Raw genomic sequence first — 22,010 nt, forward strand, 5'->3', positions numbered from 1 at the left:
GAGAATCCCGCCGTAACTCGAGAAAAACCACGTGGCTCCCCCGTCATCGCAAGATGAAGCCCTTTCCCGCTACAGCGCCTCAGGAGAAGTCCCACGTTAGGAAATGGAGGTCGAAAGGGCACTTGGCACCCTTGATGCGACCCACAAAGTTCCCCGAAATCCCGGTCTCCCTCGAGAGGAACACAGAGGTTTTCCGGCACCCCCTCCTCTGAGCCCTTTCTCCCCTCCTGATCTGGACAGGAGGGTCGACGCCCCTGCTTTGTCTGCAAGGGGTTCCCGACCTTCCGGTCGCACCTCAGGATGAGGCCGGTCTCACGAAGACATTCCAGACGTGGCCTCGTGGGTGGTTCCGCATTCCGTAGGACCCCGATTTCCCGGTCCCCTCTTGATAAGAACCCGATGCCCGAACACCTCTCCGAACTCCACCCTGTGAATGAAGTCAACACGAAGGGGCAGTTTTTCCGTGCATCGTTCGGGAAAAACCCCAGGTTCCAAATACAGCTCGACAAGCCGCCTCTCTCCCCGGGGACATCTCGAGAGGCAAGCGGAGTTCCATGCCTCAACCCAAGACGAGGCCTGACTCTCCTGTCCCCAGTCTGCAGGGACCCTGCGATCGGAGTCTGAAATGAGAGGTACCCTGCGGTTCCTGCCTCAACTGGAGATGAGGCCCTCTTCCAATGCACCAAACCCAGTGGGGTCCCGAGAGGCCCCTCCCACCTCCAGTTTCCCTGGCTTCTCAGAGCCACCATGAGAAGCCCCCTGAGGTCACCTGCACAAGTCGAGGGAACCCAGGGTTTCCTGCCTCAACCCGAGAAAGACCTCGAGAGACCTTCTTCAACACGTCTCGAGGCCAGATTCCCCTACCATGGCTCGGGAGCAGTGACGCGCTCCCCCTCGCCACTCGCATGGAGACCCGACTTCCCTGGCGCCCCACGAGAGGCTCACTGACCTCGCCGTCGTACCTCGTGAGAAACCGCACACTGGGGCCGCCGCTCGAGAACAACCCCGAGATTCCCCCGTCATCGAGAGATGAGGGCCTTCGTCTCCTGCATGGCCTAGAGACCAATCTCGCGACCTCTCTCCAAACGCCTCAGGAGGCTTGACTCCCTTGAGTCCACCCAGTGAGCTCCAAGAGATACCCGTCGCGATTCGAGAGCAGAGCGGGGTTCTTTGCTTCCACTCGAGATGAATGCCTGTCTCCCCGGGTGCGTCTGGAATGCAACCCCGAGATCCCTGTCGCCCCTGGAGAGGAACATTGGCTTCTGGACACAAGCCTAGATGAGGTCTATTGGCCCTGCAGTCACTCGAGAGCAATCCCCAGCTTTCCTTCGCAACTCGAGTGGAAGATTGGACTTGCCTGGGCCAACACAAGAGGCATCCTGAATTCCCCGTCGTAACTCGAGAATCCCGCCGAAACTCGAGAAAAACCATGTGGCTCCCCCGTCATCGCAAGACGAAGCCCTTTCTCGCTACAGCGCCTCAGGAGAAGTCCCACGTTAGGAATTGGAGCTCGAAAGGGCACTTGGCACCCTTGATGCGACCCACAAAGTTCCCCGAAATCCTGGTCTCCCTCGAGAGGAACACTGAGGTTTTCCGGCACCCCCTCCTCTGAGCCCTTTCTCCCCTCCTGATCTGGACAGGAGGGTCGACTCCCCTGCTTTGTCTGCAAGGGGTTCCCGACCTTCCGGTCGCACCTCAGGATGAGGCCGGTCTCACGAAGACATTCCAGACTTGGCCTCGTGGTTGGTTCCACATTCCGTAGGACCCTGATTTCCCGGTCCCGATGCCCGGACACCTCTCCGAACTCCACCCTGTGAATGAAGTCAACACGAAGGGGCAGTTTTTCCGTGCATCGTTCGGGAAAAACCCCAGGTTCCAAATACAGCTCGACAAGCGGCCTCTCTCCCCGGGGACATCTCGAGAGGCAAGCGGAGTTCCATGCCTCAACCCAAGACGAGGCCTGACTCTCCTGTCCCCAGTCTGCAGGGACCCTGCGATCGGAGTCTGAAATGAGAGGTACCCTGCGGTTCCTGCCTCAACTGGAGATGAGGCCCTCTTCCAATGCACCAAACCCAGTGGGGTCCCGAGAGGCCCCTCCCACCTCCAGTTTCCCTGGCTTCTCAGAGCCACCATGAGAAGCCCCCTGAGGTCACCTGCACAAGTCGAGGGAACCCAGGGTTTCCTGCCTCAACCCGAGAAAGACCTCGAGAGACCTTCTTCAACACGTCTCGAGGCCAGATTCCCCTACCATGGCTCGGGACCAGTGACGCGCTCCCCCTCGCCACTCGCATGGAGACCCGACTTCCCTGGCGCCCCACGAGAGGCTCACTGACCTCGCCGTCGTACCTCGTGAGAAACCGCACACTGGGGCCGCCGCTCGAGAACAACCCCGAGATTCCCCCGTCATCGAGAGATGAGGGCCTTCGTCTCCTGCATGGCCTGGAGACCAATCTCGCGACCTCTCTCCAAACGCCTCAGGAGGCTTGACTCCCTTGAGTCCACCCAGTGAGCTCCAAGAGATACCCGTCGCGATTCGAGAGCAGAGCGGGGTTCTTTGCTTCCACTCGAGATGAATGCCTGTCTCCCCGGGTGCGTCTGGAACGCAACCCCGAGATCCCTGTCGCCCCTGGAGAGGAACATTGGCTTCTGGACACAAGCCTAGATGAGGTCTATTGGCCCTGCAGTCACTCGAGAGCAATCCCCAGCTTTCCTTCGCAACTCGAATGGAAGACTGGACTTGCCTTGGCCAACACAAGAGGCATCCTGAATTCCCCGTCGTAACTCGAGAATCCCGCCGTAACTCGAGAAAAACCACGTGGCTCCCCCGTCATCGCAAGATGAAGCCCTTTCCCGCTACAGCGCCTCAGGAGAAGTCCCACGTTAGGAACTGGAGGTCGAAAGGGCACTTGGCACCCTTGATGCGACCCACAAAGTTCCCCGAAATCCCGGTCTCCCTCGAGAGGAACACTGAGGTTTTCCGGCACCCCCTCCTCTGAGCCCTTTCTCCCCTCCTGATCTGGACAGGAGGGTCGACTCCCCTGCTTTGTCTGCAAGGGGTTCCCGACCTTCCGGTCGCACCTCAGGATGAGGCCGGTCTCACGAAGACATTCCAGACGTGGCCTCGTGGGTGGTTCCACATTCCGTAGGACCCTGATTTCCCGGTCCCGATGCCCGGACACCTCTCCGAACTCCACCCTGTGAATGAAGTCAACACGAAGGGGCAGTTTTTCCGTGCATCGTTCGGGAAAAACCCCAGGTTCCAAATACAGCTCGACAAGCGGCCTCTCTCCCCGGGGACATCTCGAGAGGCAAGCGGAGTTCCATGCCTCAACCCAAGACGAGGCCTGACTCTCCTGTCCCCAGTCTGCAGGGAGCCTGCGATCGGAGTCTGAAATCAGAGGTAGCCTGCGGTTCCTGCCTCAACTGGAGATGAGGCCCTCTTCCAATGCACCAAACCCAGTGGGGTCCCGAGAGGCCCCTCCCACCTCCAGTTTCCCTGGCTTCTCAGAGCCACCATGAGAAGCCCCCTGAGGTCACCTGCACAAGTCGAGGGAACCTGGGGTTTCCTGCCTCAACCCGAGGAAGACCTCGAGAGACCTTCTTCAACACGTCTCGAGGCCAGATTCCCCTACCATGGCTCGGGAGCAGTGACGCGCTCCCCCTCGCCACTCGCATGGAGACCCGACTTCCCTGGCGCCCCACGAGAGGCTCCCTGACGTCGCCGTCGTACCTCGTGAGAAACCGCACACTGGGGCCGCCGCTCGAGAACAACCCCGAGATTCCCCCGTCATCGAGAGATGAGGGCCTTCGTCTCCTGCATGGCCTAGAGACCAATCTCGCGACCTCTCTCCAAACGCCTCAGGAGGCTTGACTCCCTTGAGTCCACCCAGTGAGCTCCAAGAGATACCCGTCGCGATTCGAGAGCAGAGCGGGGTTCTTTGCTTCCACTCGAGATGAATGCCTGTCTCCCCGGGTGCGTCTGGAATGCAACCCCGAGATCCCTGTCGCCCCTGGAGAGGAACATTGGCTTCTGGACACAAGCCTAGATGAGGTCTATTGGCCCTGCAGTCACTCGAGAGCAATGCCCAGCTTTCCTTCGCAACTCGAATGGAAGATTGGACTTGCCTGGGCCAACACAAGAGGCATCCTGAATTCCCCGTCGTAACTCGAGAATCCCGCCGTAACTCGAGAAAAACCACGTGGCTCCCCCGTCATCGCAAGATGAAGCCCTTTCCCGCTACAGCGCCTCAGGAGAAGTCCCACGTTAGGAATTGGAGGTCGAAAGGGCACTTGGCACCCTTGATGCGACCCACAAAGTTCCCCGAAATCCCGGTCTCCCTCGAGAGGAACCCTGAGGTTTTCCGGCACCCCCTCCTCTGAGCCCTTTCTCCCCTCCTGATCTGGACAGGAGGGTCGACTCCCCTGCTTTGTCTGCAAGGGGTTCCCGACCTTCCGGTCGCACCTCAGGATGAGGCCGGTCTCACGAAGACATTCCAGACGTGGCCTCGTGGGTGGTTCCACATTCCGTAGGACCCCGATTTCCCGGTCCCCTCTTGATAAGAACCCGATGCCCGGACACCTCTCCGAACTCCACCCTGTGAATGAAGTCAACACGAAGGGGCAGTTTTTCCGTGCATCGTTCGGGAAAAACCCCAGGTTCCAAATACAGCTCGACAAGCGGCCTCTCTCCCCGGGGACATCTCGAGAGGCAAGCGGAGTTCCATGCCTCAACCCAAGACGAGGCCTGACTCTCCTGTCCCCAGTCTGCAGGGAGCCTGCGATCGGAGTCTGAAATCAGAGGTAGCCTGCGGTTCCTGCCTCAACTGGAGATGAGGCCCTCTTCCAATGCACCAAACCCAGTGGGGTCCCGAGAGGCCCCTCCCACCTCCAGTTTCCCTGGCTTCTCAGAGCCACCATGAGAAGCCCCCTGAGGTCACCTGCACAAGTCGAGGGAACCTGGGGTTTCCTGCCTCAACCCGAGGAAGACCTCGAGAGACCTTCTTCAACACGTCTCGAGGCCAGATTCCCCTACCATGGCTCGGGAGCAGTGACGCGCTCCCCCTCGCCACTCGCATGGAGACCCGACTTCCCTGGCGCCCCACGAGAGGCTCACTGACCTCGCCGTCGTACCTCGTGAGAAACCGCACACTGGGGCCGCCGCTCGAGAACAACCCCGAGATTCCCCCGTCATCGAGAGATGAGGGCCTTCGTCTCCTGCATGGCCTAGAGACCAATCTCGCGACCTCTCTCCAAACGCCTCAGGAGGCTTGACTCCCTTGAGTCCACCCAGTGAGCTCCAAGAGATACCCGTCGCGATTCGAGAGCAGAGCGGGGTTCTTTGCTTCCACTCGAGATGAATGCCTGTCTCCCCGGGTGCGTCTGGAATGCAACCCCGAGATCCCTGGCGCCCCTGGAGAGGAACATTGGCTTCTGGACACAAGCCTAGATGAGGTCTATTGGCCCTGAAGTCACTCGAGAGCAATCCCCAGCTTTCCTTCGCAACTCGAGTGGAAGATTGGACTTGCCTGGGCCAACACAAGAGGCATCCTGAATTCCCCGTCGTAACTCGAGAATCCCGCCGAAACTCGAGAAAAACCACGTGGCTCCCCCGTCATCGCAAGATGAAGCCCTTTCCCGCTACAGCGCCTCAGGAGAAGTCCCACGTTAGGAATTGGAGGTCGAAAGGGCACTTGGCACCCTTGATGCGACCCACAAAGTTCCCCGAAATCCCGGTCTCCCTCGAGAGGAACACTGAGGTTTTCCGGCACCCCCTCCTCTGAGCCCTTTCTCCCCTCCTGATCTGGACAGGAGGGTCGACTCCCCTGCTTTGTCTCCAAGGGGTTCCCGACCTTCCGGTCGCACCTCAGGATGAGGCCGGTCTCACGAAGACATTCCAGACGTGGCCTCGTGGGTGGTTCCACATTCCGTAGGACCCCGATTTCCCGGTCCCCTCTTGATAAGAACCCGATGCCCGGACACCTCTCCGAACTCCACCCTGTGAATGAAGTCAACACGAAGGGGCAGTTTTTCCGTGCTTCGTTCGGGAAAAACCCCAGGTTCCAAATACAGCTCGACAAGCGGCCTCTCTCCCCGGGGACATCTCGAGAGGCAAGCGGAGTTCCATGCCTCAACCCAAGATGAGGCCTGACTCTCCTGTCCCCAGTCTGCAGGGACCCTGCGATCGGAGTCTGAAATCAGAGGTACCCTGCGGTTCCTGCCTCACCTGGAGATGAGGCCCTCTTCCAATGCACCAAACCCAGTGGGGTCCCGAGAGGCCCCTCCCACCTCCAGTTTCCCTGGCTTCTCAGAGCCACCATGAGAAGCCCCCTGAGGTCACCTGCACAAGTCGAGGGAACCCAGGGTTTTCTGCCTCAACCCGAGAAAGACCTCGAGAGACCTTCTTCAACACGTCTCGAGGCCAGATTCCCCTACCATGGCTCGGGAGCAGTGACGCGCTCCCCCTCGCCACTCGCATGGAGACCCGACTTCCCTGGCGCCCCACGAGAGGCTCACTGACCTCACCGTCGTACCTCGTGAGAAACCGCACACTGGGGCCGCCGCTCGAGAACAACCCCGAGATTCCCCCGTCATCGAGAGATGAGGGCCTTCGTCTCCTGCATGGCCTAGAGACCAATCTCGCGACCTCTCTCCAAACGCCTCAGGAGGCTTGACTCCCTTGAGTCCACCCAGTGAGCTCCAAGAGATACCCGTCGCGATTCGAGAGCAGAGCGGGGTTCTTTGCTTCCACTCGAGATGAATGCGTGTCTCCCCGGGTGCGTCTGGAATGCAACCCCGAGATCCCGGTCGCCCCTGGAGAGGAACATTGGCTTCTGGACACAAGCCTAGATGAGGTCTATTGGCCCTGCAGTCACTCGAGAGCAATCCCCAGCTTTCCTTCGCAACTCGAGTGGAAGATTGGACTTGCCTGGGCCAACACAAGAGGCATCCTGAATTCCCCGTCGTAACTCGAGAATCCCGCCGTAACTCGAGAAAAACCACGTGGCTCCCCCGTCATCGTAAGATGAAGCCCTTTCCCGCTACAGCGCCTCAGGAGAAGTCCCACGTTAGGAACTGGAGGTCGAAAGGGCACTTGGCACCCTTGATGCGACCCACAAAGTTCCCCGAAATCCCGGTCTCCCTCGAGAGGAACACTGAGGTTTTCCGGCACCCCCTCCTCTGAGCCCTTTCTCCCCTCCTGATCTGGACAGGAGGGTCGACTCCCCTGCTTTGTCTCCAAGGGGTTCCCGACCTTCCGGTCGCACCTCAGGATGAGGCCGGTCTCACGAAGACATTCCAGACGTGGCCTCGTGGGTGGTTCCACATTCCTTGGACCCCGATTTCCCGGTCCCCTCTTGATAAGAACCCGATGCCCGGACACCTCTCCGAACTCCACCCTGTGAATGAACTCAACACGAAGGGGCAGTTTTTCCGTGCATCGTTCGGGAAAAACCCCAGGTTCCAAATACAGCTCGACAAGCGGCCTCTCTCCCCGGGGACATCTCGAGAGGCAAGCGGAGTTCCATGCCTCAACCCAAGATGAGGCCTGACTCTCCTGTCCCCAGTCTGCAGGGACCCTGCGATCGGAGTCTGAAATCAGAGGTACCCTGCGGTTCCTGCCTCAACTGGAGATGAGGCCCTCTTCCAATGCACCAAACCCAGTGGGGTCCCGAGAGGCCCCTCCCACCTCCAGTTTCCCTGGCTTCTCAGAGCCACCATGAGAAGCCCCCTGAGGTCACCTGCACAAGTCGAGGGAACCCAGGGTTTCCTGCCTCAACCCGAGAAAGACCTCGAGAGACCTTCTTCAACACGTCTCGAGGCCAGATTCCCCTACCATGGCTCGGGAGCAGTGACGCGCTCCCCCTCGCCACTCGCATGGAGACCCGACTTCCCTGGCGCCCCACGAGAGGCTCACTGACCTCGCCGTCGTACCTCGTGAGAAACCACACACTGGGGCCGCCGCTTGAGAACAACCCCGAGATTCCCGCGTCATCGAGAGATGAGGGCCTTCGTCTCCTGCATGGCCTAGAGACCAATCTCGCGACCTCTCTCCAAACGCCTCAGGAGGCTTGACTCCCTTGAGTCCACCCAGTGAGCTCCAAGAGATACCCGTCGCGATTCGAGAGCAGAGCGGGGTTCTTTGCTTCCACTCGAGATGAATGCCTGTCTCCCCGGGTGCGTCTGGAATGCAACCCCGAGATCCCGGTCGCCCCTGGAGAGGAATATTGGCTTCTGGACACAAGCCTAGATGAGGTCTATTGGCCCTGCAGTCACTCGAGAGCAATCCCCAGCTTTCCTTCGCAACTCGAGTGGAAGATTGGACTTGCCTGGGCCAACACAAGAGGCATCCTGAATTCCCCGTCGTAACTCGAGAATCCCGCCGTAACTCGAGAAAAACCACGTGGCTCCCCCGTCATCGCAAGATGAAGCCCTTTCCCGCTACAGCGCCTCAGGAGAAGTCCCACGTTAGGAACTGGAGGTCGAAAGGGCACTTGGCACCCTTGATGCGACCCACAAAGTTCCCCGAAATCCCGGTCTCCCTCGAGAGGAACACTGAGGTTTTCCGGCACCCCCTCCTCTGAGCCCTTTCTCCCCTCCTGATCTGGACAGGAGGGTCGACTCCCCTGCTTTGTCTGCAAGGGGTTCCCGACCTTCCGGTCGCACCTCAGGATGAGGCCGGTCTCACGAAGACATTCCAGACGTGGCCTCGTGGGTGGTTCCACATTCCGTAGGACCCCGATTTCCCGGTCCCCTCTTGATAAGAACCCGATGCCCGGACACCTCTCCGAACTCCACCCTGAGAATGAAGTCAACACGAAGGGGCAGTTTTTCCGGGCATCGTTCGGGAAAAACCCCAGGTTCCAAATCCAGCTCGACAAACGGCCTCTCTCCCCGGGGACATCTCGAGAGGCAAGCGGAGTTGCATGCCTCAACCCAAGACGAGGCCTGACTCTCCTGTCCCCAGTCTGCAGGGACCCTGCGATCGGAGTCTGAAATCAGAGGTACCCTGCGGTTCCTGCCTCAACTGGAGATGAGGCCCTCTTCCAATGCACCAAACCCAGTGGGGTCCCGAGAGGCCCCTCCCACCTCCAGTTTCCCTGGCTTCTCAGAGCCACCATGAGAAGCCCCCTGAGGTCACCTGCACAAGTCGAGGGAACCCAGGGTTTCCTGCCTCAACCCGAGAAAGACTTCGAGAGACCTTCTTCAACAGGTCTCGAGGCCAGATTCCCCTACCATGGCTCGGGAGCAGTGACGCGCTCCCCCTCGCCACTCGCATGGAGACCCGACTTCCCTGGCGCCCCACGAGAGGCTCACTGACCTCGCCGTCGTACCTCGTGAGAAACCGCACACTGGGGCCGCCGCTCGAGAACAACCCCGAGATTCCCGCGTCATGGAGAGATGAGGGCCTTCGTCTCCTGCATGGCCTAGAGACCAATCTCGCGACCTCTCTCCAAACGCCTCAGGAGGCTTGACTCCCTTGAGTCCACCCAGTGAGCTCCAAGAGATACCCGTCGCGATTCGAGAGCAGAGCGGGGTTCTTTGCTTCCACTCGAGATGAATGCCTGTCTCCCCGGGTGCGTCTGGAATGCAACCCCGTGATCCCGGTCGCCCCTGGAGAGGAACATTGGCTTCTGGACACAAGCCTAGATGAGGTCTATTGGCCCTGCAGTCACTCGAGAGCAATCCCCAGCTTTTCTTCGCAACTCGAGTGGAAGATTGGACTTGCCTGGGCCAACACAAGAGGCATCCTGAATTCCCCGTCGTAACTCGAGAATCCCGCCGTAACTCGAGAAAAACCACGTGGCTCCCCCGTCATCGCAAGATGAAGCCCTTTCCCGCTACAGCGCCTCAGGAGAAGTCCCACGTTAGGAACTGGAGGTCGAAAGGGCACTTGGCACCCTTGATGCGACCCACAAAGTTCCCCGAAATCCCGGTCTCCCTCGAGAGGAACACTGAGGTTTTCCGGCACCCCCTCCTCTGAGCCCTTTCTCCCCTCCTGATCTGGACAGGAGGGTCGACTCCCCTGCTTTGTCTGCAAGGGGTTCCCGACCTTCCGGTCGCACCTCAGGATGAGGCCGGTCTCACCAAGACATTCCAGACGTGGCCTCGTGGGTGGTTCCACATTCCTTGGACCCCGATTTCCCGGTCCCCTCTTGATAAGAACCCGATGCCCGGACACCTCTCCGAACTCCACCCTGTGAATGAAGTCAACACGAAGGGGCAGTTTTTCCGTGCATCGTTCGGGAAAAACCCCAGGTTCCAAATCCAGCTCGACAAGCGGCCTCTCTCCCCGGGGACATCTCGAGAGGCAAGCGGAGTTCCATGCCTCAACCCAAGACGAGGCCTGACTCTCCTGTCCCCAGTCTGCAGGGACCCTGCGATCGGAGTCTGAAATCAGAGGTAGCCTGCGGTTCCTGCCTCAACTGGAGATGAGGCCCTCTTCCAATGCACCAAACCCAGTGGGGTCCCGAGAGGCCCCTCCCACCTCCAGTTTCCCTGGCTTCTCAGAGCCACCATGAGAAGCCCCCTGAGGTCACCTGCACAAGTCGAGGGAACCCAGGGTTTCCTGCCTCAACCCGAGAAAGACCTCGAGAGACCTTCTTCAACACGTCTCGAGGCCAGATTCCCCTACCATGGCTCGGGAGCAGTGACGCGCTCCCCCTCGCCACTCGCATGGAGACCCGACTTCCCTGGCGCCCCACGAGAGGCTCACTGACCTCGCCGTCGTACCTCGTGAGAAAACGCACCCTGGGGCCGCCGCTCGAGAACAACCCCGAGTTTCCCCCGTCATCGAGAGATGAGGGCCTTCGTCTCCTGCATGGCCTGGAGACCAATCTCGCGACCTCTCTCCAAACGCCTCAGGAGGTTTGACTCCCTTGAGTCCACCCAGTGAGCTCCAAGAGATACCCGTCGCGATTCGAGAGCAGAGCGGGGTTCTTTGCTTCCACTCGAGATGAATGCCTGTCTCCCCGGGTGCGTCTGGAATGCAACCCCGAGATCCCTGTCGCCTCTGGAGAGGAACATTGGCTTCTGGACACAAGCCTAGATGAGGTCTATTGGCCCTGCAGTCACTCGAGAGCAATCCCCAGCTTTCCTTCGTAACTCGAGTGGAAGACTGGACTTGCCTGGGCCAACACAAGAGGCATCCTGAATTCCCCGTCGTAACTCGAGAATCCCGCCGTAACTCGAGAAAAACCACGTGGCTCCCCCGTCATCGCAAGATGAAGCCCTTTCCCGCTACAGCGCCTCAGGAGAAGTCCCACGTTAGGAACTGGAGGTCGAAAGGGCACTTGGCACCCTTGATGCGACCCACAAAGTTCCCCGAAATCCCGGTCTCCCTCGAGAGGAACCCTGAGGTTTTCCGGCACCCCCTCCTCTGAGCCCTTTCTCCCCTCCTGATCTGGACAGGAGGGTCGACTCCCCTGCTTTGTCTGCAAGGGGTTCCCGACCTTCCGGTCGCACCTCAGGATGAGGCCGGTCTCACGAAGACATTCCAGACGTGGCCTCGTGGGTGGTTCCACATTCCGTAGCACCCCGATTTCCCGGTCCCCTCTTGATAAGAACCCGATGCCCGGACACCTCTCCGAACTCCACCCTGTGAATGAAGTCAACACGAAGGGGCAGTTTTTCCGTGCATCGTTCGGGAAAAACCCCAGGTTCCAAATCCAGCTCGACAAGCGGCCTCTCTCCCCGGGGACATCTCGAGAGGCAAGCGGAGTTCCATGCCTCAACCCAAGACGAGGCCTGACTCTCCTGTCCCCAGTCTGCAGGGACCCTGCGATCGGAGTCTGAAATCAGAGGTAGCCTGCGGTTCCTGCCTCAACTGGAGATGAGGCCCTCTTCCAATGCACCAAACCCAGTGGGGTCCCGAGAGGCCCCTCCCACCTCCAGTTTCCCTGGCTTCTCAGAGCCACCATGAGAAGCCCCCTGAGGTCACCTGCACAAGTCGAGGGAACCCAGGGTTTCCTGCCTCAACCCGAGAAAGACCTCGAGAGACCTTCTTCAACACGTCTCGAGGCCAGATTCCCATACCATGGCTCGGGAGCAGTGACGCGCTCCCCCTCGCCACTCGCATGGAGACCCGACTTCCCTGGCGCCCCACGAGAGGCTCACTGACCTCGCCGTCGTACCTCGTGAGAAACCGCACACTGGGGCCGCCGCTCGAGAACAACCCCGAGATTCCCCCGTCATCGAGAGATGAGGGCCTTCGTCTCCTGCATGGCCTGGAGACCAATCTCGCGTCCTCTCTCCAAACGCCTCAGGAGGCTTGACTCCCTTGAGTCCACCCAGTGAGCTCCAAGAGATACCCGTCGCGATTCGAGAGCAGAGCGGGGTTCTTTGCTTCCACTCGAGATGAATGCCTGTCTCCCCGGGTGCGTCTGGAATGCAACCTCGAGATCCCGGTCGCCCCTGGAGAGGAACATTGGCTTCTGGACACAAGCCTAGATGAGGTCTATTGGCCCTGCAGTCACTCGAGAGCAATCCCCAGCTTTCCTTCGCAACTCGAGTGGAAGATTGGACTTGCCTGGGCCAACACAAGAGGCATCCTGAATTCCCCGTCGTAACTCGAGAATCCCGCCGTAACTCGAGAAAAACCACGTGGCTCCCCCGTCATCGCAAGATGAAGCCCTTTCCCGCTACAGCGCCTCAGGAGAAGTCCCACGTTAGGAACTGGAGGTCGAAAGGGCACTTGGCACCCTTGATGCGACCCACAAAGTTCCCCGAAATCCCGGTCTCCCTCGAGAGGAACACTGAGGTTTTCCGGCACCCCCTCCTCTGAGCCCTTTCTCCCCTCCTGATCTGGACAGGAGGGTCGACTCCCCTGCTTTGTCTGGAAGGGGTTCCCGACCTTCCGGTCGCACCTCAGGATGAGGCCGGTCTCACGAAGACATTCCAGACGTGTCCTCGTGGGTGGTTCCACATTCCTTGGACCCCGATTTCCCGGTCCCCTCTTGATAAGAACCCGATGCCCGGACACCTCTCCGAACTCCACCCTGTGAATGAAGTCAACACGAAGGGGCAGTTTTTCCGTGCATCGTTCGGGAAAAACCCCAGGTTCCAAATCCAGCTCGACAAGCGGCCTCTCTCCCGGGGACATCTCGAGAGGCAAGCGGAGTTCCATGCCTCAACCCAAGACGAGGCCTGACTCTCCTGTCCCCAGTCTGCAGGGACCCTGCGATCGGAGTCTGAAATCAGAGGTACCCTGCGGTTCCTGCCTCAACCGGAGATGAGGCCCTCTTCCAATGCACCAAACCCAGTGGGGTCCCGAGAGGCCCCTCCCACCTCCAGTTTCCCTGGCTTCTCAGAGCCACCATGAGAAGCCACCTGAGGTCACCTGCACAAGTCGAGGGAACCCAGGGATTCCTGCCTCAACCCGAAAAGACCTCGAGAGACCTTCTTCAACACGTCTCGAGGCCAGATTCCCCTACCATGGCTCGGGACCAGTGACGCGCTCCCCCTCGCCACTCGCGTGGAGACCCGACTTCCCTGGCGCCCCACGAGAGGCTCACTGACCTCGCCGTCGTACCTCGTGAGAAACCGCACACTGGGGCCGCCGCTCGAGAACAACCTCGAGATTCCCCCGTCATCGAGAGATGAGGGCCTTCGTCTCCTGCATGGCCTGGAGACCAATCTCGCGACCTCTCTCCAAACGCCTCAGGAGGCTTGACTCCCTTGAGTCCACCCAGTGAGCTCCAAGAGATACCCGTCGCGATTCGAGAGCAGAGCGGGGTTCTTTGCTTCCACTCGAGATGAATGCCTGTCTCCCCGGGTGCGTCTGGAATGCAACCCCGAGATCCCGGTCGCCCCTGGAGAGGAACATTGGCTTCTGGACACAAGCCTAGATGAGGTCTATTGGCCCTGCAGTCACTCGAGAGCAATCCCCAGCTTTCCTTCGCAACTCGAGTGGAAGATTGGACTTGCCTGGGCCAACACAAGAGGCATCCTGAATTCCCCGTCGTAACTCGAGAATCCCGCCGTAACTCGAGAAAAACCACGTGGCTCCCCCGTCATCGCAAGATGAAGCCCTTTCCCGCTACAGCGCCTCAGGAGAAGTCCCACGTTAGGAACTGGAGGTCGAAAGGGCACTTGGCACCCTTGATGCGACCCACAAAGTTCCCCGAAATCCTGGTCTCCCTCGAGAGGAACCCTGAGGTTTTCCGGCACCCCCTCCTCTGAGCCCTTTCTCCCCTCCTGATCTGGACAGGAGGGTCGACTCCCCTGCTTTGTCTGCAAGGGGTTCCCGTCCTTCCGGAAGCACCTCAGGATGAGGCCGGTCTCACGAAGACATTCCAGACGTGGCCTCGTGGGTGGTTCCACATTCCGTAGGACCCCGATTTCCCGGTCCCCTCTTGATAAGAACCCGATGCCCGGACACCTCTCCGAACTCCACCCTGTGAATGAAGTCAACACGAAGGGGCAGTTTTTCCGTGCATCGTTCGGAAAAAACCCCAGGTTCCAAATCCAGCTCGACAAGCGGCCTCTCTCCCCGGAGACATCTCGAGAGGCAAGCGGAGTTCCATGCCTCAACCCAAGACGAGGCCTGACTCTCCTGTCCCCAGTCTGCAGGGAGCCTGCGATCGGAGTCTGAAATCAGAGGTAGCCTGCGGTTCCTGCCTCAACTGGACATGAGGCCCTCTTCCAATGCACCAAACCCAGTGGGGTCCCGAGAGGCCCCTCCCACCTCCAGTTTCCCTGGCTTCTCAGAGCCACCATGAGAAGCCCCCTGAAGTCACCTGCACAAGTCGAGGGAACCTGGGGTTTCCTGCCTCAACCCGAGGAAGACCTCGAGAGACCTTCTTCAACACGTCTCGAGGCCAGATTCCCCTACCATGGCTCGGGAGCAGTGACGCGCTCCCCCTCGCCACTCGCATGGAGACCCGACTTCCCTGGCGCCCCACGAGAGGCTCACTGACCTCGCCGTCGTACCTCGTGAGAAACCGCACACTGGGGCCGCCGCTCGAGAACAACCCCGAGATTCCCCCGTCATCGAGAGATGAGGGCCTTCGTCTCCTGCATGGCCTAGAGACCAATCTCGCGACCTCTCTCCAAACGCCTCAGGAGGCTTGACTCCCTTGAGTCCACCCAGTGAGCTCCAAGAGATACCCGTCGCGATTCGAGAGCAGAGCGGGGTTCTTTGCTTCCACTCGAGATGAATGCCTGTCTCCCCGGGTGCGTCTGGAATGCAACCCCGAGATCCCTGTCGCCCCTGGAGAGGAACATTGTCTTCTGGACACAAGCCTAGATGAGGTCTATTGGCCCTGCAGTCACTCGAGAGCAATCCCCAGCTTTCCTTCGCAACTCGCATGGAAGATTGGACTTGCCTGGGCCAACACAAGAGGCATCCTGAATTCCCCGTCGTAACTCGAGAATCCCGCCGTAACTCGAGAAAAACCACGTGGCTCCCCCGTCATCGCAAGATGAAGCCCTTTCCCGCTACAGCGCCTCAGGAGAAGTCCCACGTTAGGAACTGGAGGTCGAAAGGGCACTTGGCACCCTTGATGCGACCCACAAAGTTCCCCGAAATCCCGGTCTCCCTCGAGAGGAACACTGAGGTTTTCCGGCACCCCCTCCTCTGAGCCCTTTCTCCCCTCCTGATCTGGACAGGAGGGTCGACTCCCCTGCTTTGTCTGGAAGGGGTTCCCGACCTTCCGGTCGCACCTCAGGATGAGGCCGGTCTCACGAAGACATTCCAGACGTGGCCTCGTGGGTGGTTCCACATTCCTTGGACCCCGATTTCCCGGTCCCCTCTTGATAAGAACCCGATGCCCGGACACCTCTCCGAACTCCACCCTGTGAATGAAGTCAACACGAAGGGGCAGTTTTTCCGTGCATCGTTCGGGAAAAACCCCAGGTTCCAAATACAGCTCGACAAGCGGCCTCTCTCCCCGGGGACATCTCGAGAGGCAAGCGGAGTTCCATGCCTCAACCCAAGACGAGGCCTGACTCTCCTGTCCCCAGTCTGCAGGGACCCTGCGATCGGAGTCTGAAATCAGAGGAACCCTGAGGTTCCGGCCTCAACTGGAGATGAGGCCCTCTTCCAATGCACCAAACCCCGTGGAGTCCCGAGAGGCCCCTCCCACCTCCAGTTTCCCTGACTTCTCAGAGCCAGCATGAGAAGCCCCCTGAGGTCACCTGCACAAGTCGAGGGAAGCCAGGGTTTCCTGCCTCAACCCGAGAAAGACCTCGAGAGACCTTCTTCAACACGTCTCGAGGCCAGGTTCCCCTACCATGACTCGAGAGCAATGACGCGCTCCCCCTCGCCACTCGCATGGAGACCCGACTTCCCTGGCGCCCCACGAGAGGCTCACTGACCTCGCCGTCGTACCTCGTGAGAATCTGCACCCTGGGGCCGCCGCTCGAGAACCACCCCGAGACTCCCCCGTCATCGCGGAGATGAGGGCCTTCGTCTCCTGCATGGCCTAGAGGCCAATCTCGCGGCCTCTCTCCAAACGCCTCAGGAGGCTTGACTCCCTTGAGTCCACCCAGTGAGCTCCAAGAGATACCCGTCGCGATTCGAGAGCAGAGCGGGGTTCTTTGCTTCCACTCGAGATGAATGCCTGTCTCCCCGGGTGCGTCTGGAATGCAACCCCGAGATCCCGGTCGCCCCTGGAGAGGAACATTGGCTTCTGGACACAAGCCTAGATGAGGTCTATTGGCCCTGCAGTCACTCGAGAGCAATCCCCAGCTTGCCTTCACAACTCGAATGGAAGATTGGACTTCCCGGGGCCAACACAAGAGGCATTCTGAATTCCCCGTCGAAACTCGAGAATCCCGCCGCAACTCGAGAAAAACCACGTGGTTCCCCCGTCATCGCAAGATGAAGCCCTTTCCCGCTACAGAGTCTCAGGAGAAGTCCCACGTTAGGAATGGGAGGTCGAAACGGTACTTGGCACCCTTGATGCGCCCCCACAAATTTCCCCGGCATCCCGGTCTCCCTGGAGAGGAACACCGAGGTTTTCCGGCACCACTTCCTCTGAGCCCCTTCTACCCTCCTGATCTCGACAGGAGGGTCGACTCCCCTGCTTTGTCTGGAAGGGGTTCCCGACCTTCCGGTCGCACCTCAGGATGAGGCCGGTCTCACGACGACATTCCAGACGTGGCCTCGTGGGTGCTTCCACATTGCGAAGCACCCCGATTTCCCGGGCCCCTCTGGGTAAGAACCCGATGCTCGGACTCCTCTCTGAACTCCGCCCTGTGAATGATGTCAACACGAAGGGGCAGTGACTCGCCCGTGCATCGTCCGGAAAAAACCCCCAGGTTCCAAATACAGCTCGACAGGTGGCCTCTCTCCCCGGGGACACCTCGAGAGGCAAGCGGAGTTCCATGCCTCAACCCAAGACGAGGCCTGACTCTCCTGTCCCCAGTCTGCAGGGACCCTGCGATCGGAGTCTGAAATCAGAGGAACCCTGAGGTTCCTGCCTCAACTGGAGATGAGGCCCTCTTCCAATGCACCAAACCCCGTGGAGTCCCGAGAGGCCCCTCCCACCTCCAGTTTCCCTGGCTTTTCAGAGCCACCATGAGAAGCCTCCTGAGGTCACCTGCACAAGTCGAGGGAAGCCAGGGTTTCCTGCCTCAACCCGAGAAAGACCTCGAGAGACCTTCTTCAACACGTCTCGAGGCCAGGTTCCCCTACCATGACTCGAGAGCAATGACGCGCTCCCCCTCGCCACTCGCATGGAGACCCGACTTCCCTGGCGCCCCACGAGAGGCTCACTGACCTCGCCGTCGTACCTCTTGAGAAACCACACCCTGGGGCCGCCGCTCGAGAACCATCCCGAGACTCCCCCGTCATCGCGGAGATGAGGCCCTTCGTCTCCTGCATGACCTAGAGGTCAACCTCGCGACCTCTCTCCAAACGCCTCAGGAGGCTTGACTCCCTTTAGTCCACCCAGTGAGCTCCAAGAGATACCCGTCGCGACTCGAGAGCAGAGCGGGGTTCTTTGCTTCCACTCGAGATGAATGCCTGTCTCCCCGGGTGCTTCTGGAATGCAACCCCGAGATCCCTGTCGCCCCTGGACAGGAACATTGGCTTCTGGACACAAGCCTAGATGAGGTCTATTGGCCCTGCAGTCACTCGAGAGCAATTCCCAGCTTGCCTTCGCAACTCTAATGGAAGATTGGACTTCCCTAGGCCAACACAAGAGGCATCCTGAATTCCCCGTCGTAACTCGAGAATCCCACCGCAACTCGAGAAAAACCACGTGGTTCCCCCGTCATCGCAAGATGAAGCCCTTTCCCGCTACAGCGTCTCAGGAGAAGTCCCACGTTAGGAATTGGAGGTCGAAACGGTACTTGGCACCCTTGATGCGCCCCCACCAAGTTCCCCGGCATCCCGGTCTCCCTGGAGAGGAACACCGAGGTTTTCCGGCACCACTTCCTCTGAGCCCCTTCTACCCTCCTGATCTCGACTGGAGGGTCGACTCCTCTGCTTTGTCTGGAAGGGGTTCCCGACCTTCCGGTCGCACCTCAGGATAAGGCCGGTCTCACGACGACATTCCAGACGTGGCCTCGTGGGTGCTTCCACATTGCGAAGCACCCCGATTTCCCGGTCCCCTCTTGGTAAGAACCCGATGCCCGGACACCTCTCCGAACTCCACCCTGTGAATGAAGTCAACAAGAAGGGACAGTGACTCGCCCGTGCATCGTCCGGAAAAAACCCCCAGGTTCCAAATACAGCTCGACAAGTGGCCTCTCTCCCCGGGGACACCTCGAGAGGCAAGCGGAGTTCCATGCCTCAACCCAAGACGAGGCCTGACTCTCCTGTCCCCAGTCTGCAGGGACCCTGTGATCAGAGTCTGAAATCAGAGGAACCCTGAGGTTCCTGCCTCAACTGGAGATGAGGCCCTCTTCCAATGCACCAAACCCCGTGGAGTCCCGAGAGGCCCCCCCCCACCTCCACTTTCCTTGACTTCTCAGAGCCACGATGAGAAGCCCCCTGAGGTCACCTGCACAAGTCGAGGGAAGCCAGGGTTTCCTGCCTCAACCCGAGAAAGACCTCGAGAGACTTTCTTCAACACGTCTCGAGGCCAGGTTCCCCTACCATGACTCGAGAGCAATGACGCGCTCCCCCTCGCCAATCGCATGGAGACCCGACTTCCCTGGCGCCCCACGAGAGGCTCACTGACCTCGCCGTCATACCTCGTGAGAAACCGCACCCAGGGGCCGCCGCTCGAGAACCACCCCGAGACTCCCCCGTCATCGCGGAGATGAGGGCCTTCGTCTCCTGCATGGCCTAGAGACCAATCTCGCGACCTCTCTCCAAACGCCTCAGGAGGCTTGACTCCCTTGAGTCCACCCAGTGAGCTCCAAGAGATACCCGTCGCGACTCGAGAGCAGAGCGGGGTTCTTTGCTTCCACTCGAGATGAATGCCTGTCTCCCCGGGTGCGTCTGGAATGCAACCCCGAGATCCCGGTCGCCCCTGGAGAGGAACATTGGCTTCTGGACACAAGCCTAGATGAGGTCTATTGGCCCTGCAGTCACTCGAGAGCAATCCCCAGCTTGCCTTCGAAACTCGAATGGAAGATTAGACTTCCCTGGGCCAAAACAAGAGGCATCCTGAATTCCCCATCGTAACTCGAGGATCCCGCCGCAACTCGAGAAAAACCACGTGGCTCCCCCGTCATCGCAAGATGAAGCCCTTTCCCGCTACAGCGCCTCAGGAGAAGTCCCACGTTAGGAACTGGAGGTCGAAAGGGCACTTGGCACCCTTGATGCGACCCACAAAGTTCCCCGAAATCCCGGTCTCCCTCGAGAGGAACACTGAGGTTTTCCGGCACCCCCTCCTCTGAGCCCTTTCTCCCCTCCTGATCTGGACAGGAGGGTCGACTCCCCTGCTTTGTCTGCAAGGGGTTCCCGACCTTCCGGTCGCACCTCAGGATGAGGCCGGTCTCACGAAGACATTCCAGACGTGGCCTCGTGGGTGGTTCCACATTCCGTAGCACCCCGATTTCCCGGTCCCCTCTTGATAAGAACCCGATGCCCGGACACCTCTCCGAACTCCACCCTGAGAATGAAGTCAACACGAAGGGGCAGTTTTTCCGGGCATCGTTCGGGAAAAACCCCAGGTTCCAAATCCAGCTCGACAAACGGCCTCTCTCCCCGGGGACATCTCGAGAGGCAAGCGGAGTTGCATGCCTCAACCCAAGACGAGGCCTGACTCTCCTGTTCCCAGTCTGCAGGGACCCTGCGATCGGAGTCTGAAATCAGAGGTACCCTGCGGTTCCTGCCTCAACTGGAGATGAGGCCCTCTTCCAATGCACCAAACCCAGTGGGGTCTCGAGAGGCCCCTCCCACCTCCAGTTTCCCTGGCTTCTCAGAGCCATCATGAGAAGCCCCCTGAGGTCACCTGCACAAGTCGAGGGAACCCAGGGTTTCCTGCCTCAACCCGAGAAGGACCTCGAGAGACCTTCTTCAACACGTCTCGAGGCCAGATTCCCCTACCATGGCTCGGGACCTGTGACGCTCTCCCCCTCGCCACTCGCGTGGAGACCCGACTTCCCTGGCGCCCCACGAGAGGCTCACTGACCTCGCCGGCGTACCTCGTGAGAAACCGCACACTGGGGCCGCCGCTCGAGAACAACCCCGAGATTCCCCCGTCATCGAGAGATGAGGGCCTTCGTCTCCTGCATGGCCTAGAGACCAATCTCGCGACCTCTCTCCAAACGCCTCAGGAGGCTTGACTCCCTTGAGTCCACCCAGTGAGCTCCAAGAGATACCCGTCGCGATTCGAGAGCAGAGCGGGGTTTTTTGCTTCCACTCGAGATGAATGCCTGTCTCCCCGGGTGCGTCTGGAATGCAACCCCGAGATCCCGGTCGCCCCTGGAGAGGAACATTGGCTTCTGGACACAAGCCTAGATGAGGTCTATTGGCCCTGCAGTCACTCGAGAGCAATGCCCAGCTTTCCTTCGCAACTCGAATGGAAGATTGGACTTGCCTGGGCCAACACAAGAGGCATCCTGAATTCCCCGTCGTAACTCGAGAATCCCGCCGTAACTCGAGAAAACCCACGTGGCTCCCCCGTCATCGCAGGATGAAGACCTTTCCCGCTACAGCGCCTCAGGAGAAGTCCCACGTTAGGAATTGGAGGTCGAAAGGGCACTTGGCACCCTTGATGCGACCCACAAAGTTCCCCGAAATCCCGGTCTCCCTCGAGAGGAACACTGAGGTTTTCCGGCACCCCCTCCTCTGAGCCCTTTCTCCCCTCCTGATCTGGACAGGAGGGTCGACTCCCCTGCTTTGTCTGGAAGGGGTTCCCGACCTTCCGGTCGCACCTCAGGATGAGGCCGGTCTCACGAAGACATTCCAGACGTGGCCTCGTGGGTGGTTCCACATTCCGTAGCACCCCGATTTCCCGGTCCCCTCTTGATAAGAACCCGATGCCCGGACACCTCTCCGAACTCCACCCTGAGAATGAAGTCAACACGAAGGGGCAGTTTTTCCGTGCATCGTTCGGGAAAAACCCCAGGTTCCAAATCCAGCTCGACAAGCGGCCTCTCTCCCCGGGGACATCTCGAGAGGCAACCGGAGTTCCATGCCTCAACCCAAAACGAGGCCTGACTCTCCTGTCCCCAGTCTGCAGGGACCCAGCGATCGGAGTCTGAAATCAAAGGTACCCTGCGGTTCCTGCCTCAACCGGAGATGAGGCCCTCTTCCAATGCACCAAACCCAGTGGGGTCCCGAGAGCCCCTCCCACCTCCACTTTCCCTGGCTTCTCAGAGCCACCATGAGAAGCCCCCTGAGGTCACCTGCACAAGTCGTGGGAACCCAGGGTTTCCTGCCTCAACCCGAGAAAGACCTTGAGAGACCTTCTTCAACACGTCTCGAGGCCAGATTCCCCTACCATGGCTCGGGAGCAGTGACGCGCTACCCCTCGCCACTCGCATGGAGACCCGACTTCCCTGGTGCCCCACGAGAGGCTCACTGACCTCGCCGTCGTACCTCGTGAGAAACCGCACACTGGGGCCGCCGCTCGAGAACAACCCCGAGATTCCCCCGTCATCGAGAGATGAGG

General features: G+C 59.6%; 1 long non-coding RNA gene across 1 annotated transcript in view; it reads right to left on the reverse strand.

Moving 5' to 3' along the window:
• The window catches only part of LOC147343327 (uncharacterized), a 58,313-nt gene extending 41,169 nt beyond the window's left edge, over positions 1-17,144 (reverse strand). The window contains exons 1-2 of the long non-coding RNA XR_015156046.1: positions 14,258-17,144; positions 1-12,860 (exon numbers count right to left, since the gene is read on the reverse strand). The exon at positions 1-12,860 is cut by the window's left edge and continues 41,169 nt beyond it. This is a non-coding gene — a long non-coding RNA (uncharacterized LOC147343327). The remainder of the gene's footprint in view (positions 12,861-14,257) is intronic.
• Positions 17,145-22,010: the final 4,866 nt, after the last annotated feature.

This window comes from Bos grunniens, chromosome 27 (assembly GCF_055505025.1).
Source record: "Bos grunniens cultivar Pamir isolate PY7600 chromosome 27, Bosgru_T2T1.0, whole genome shotgun sequence".
NCBI lineage: Eukaryota > Metazoa > Chordata > Mammalia > Artiodactyla > Bovidae > Bos > Bos grunniens.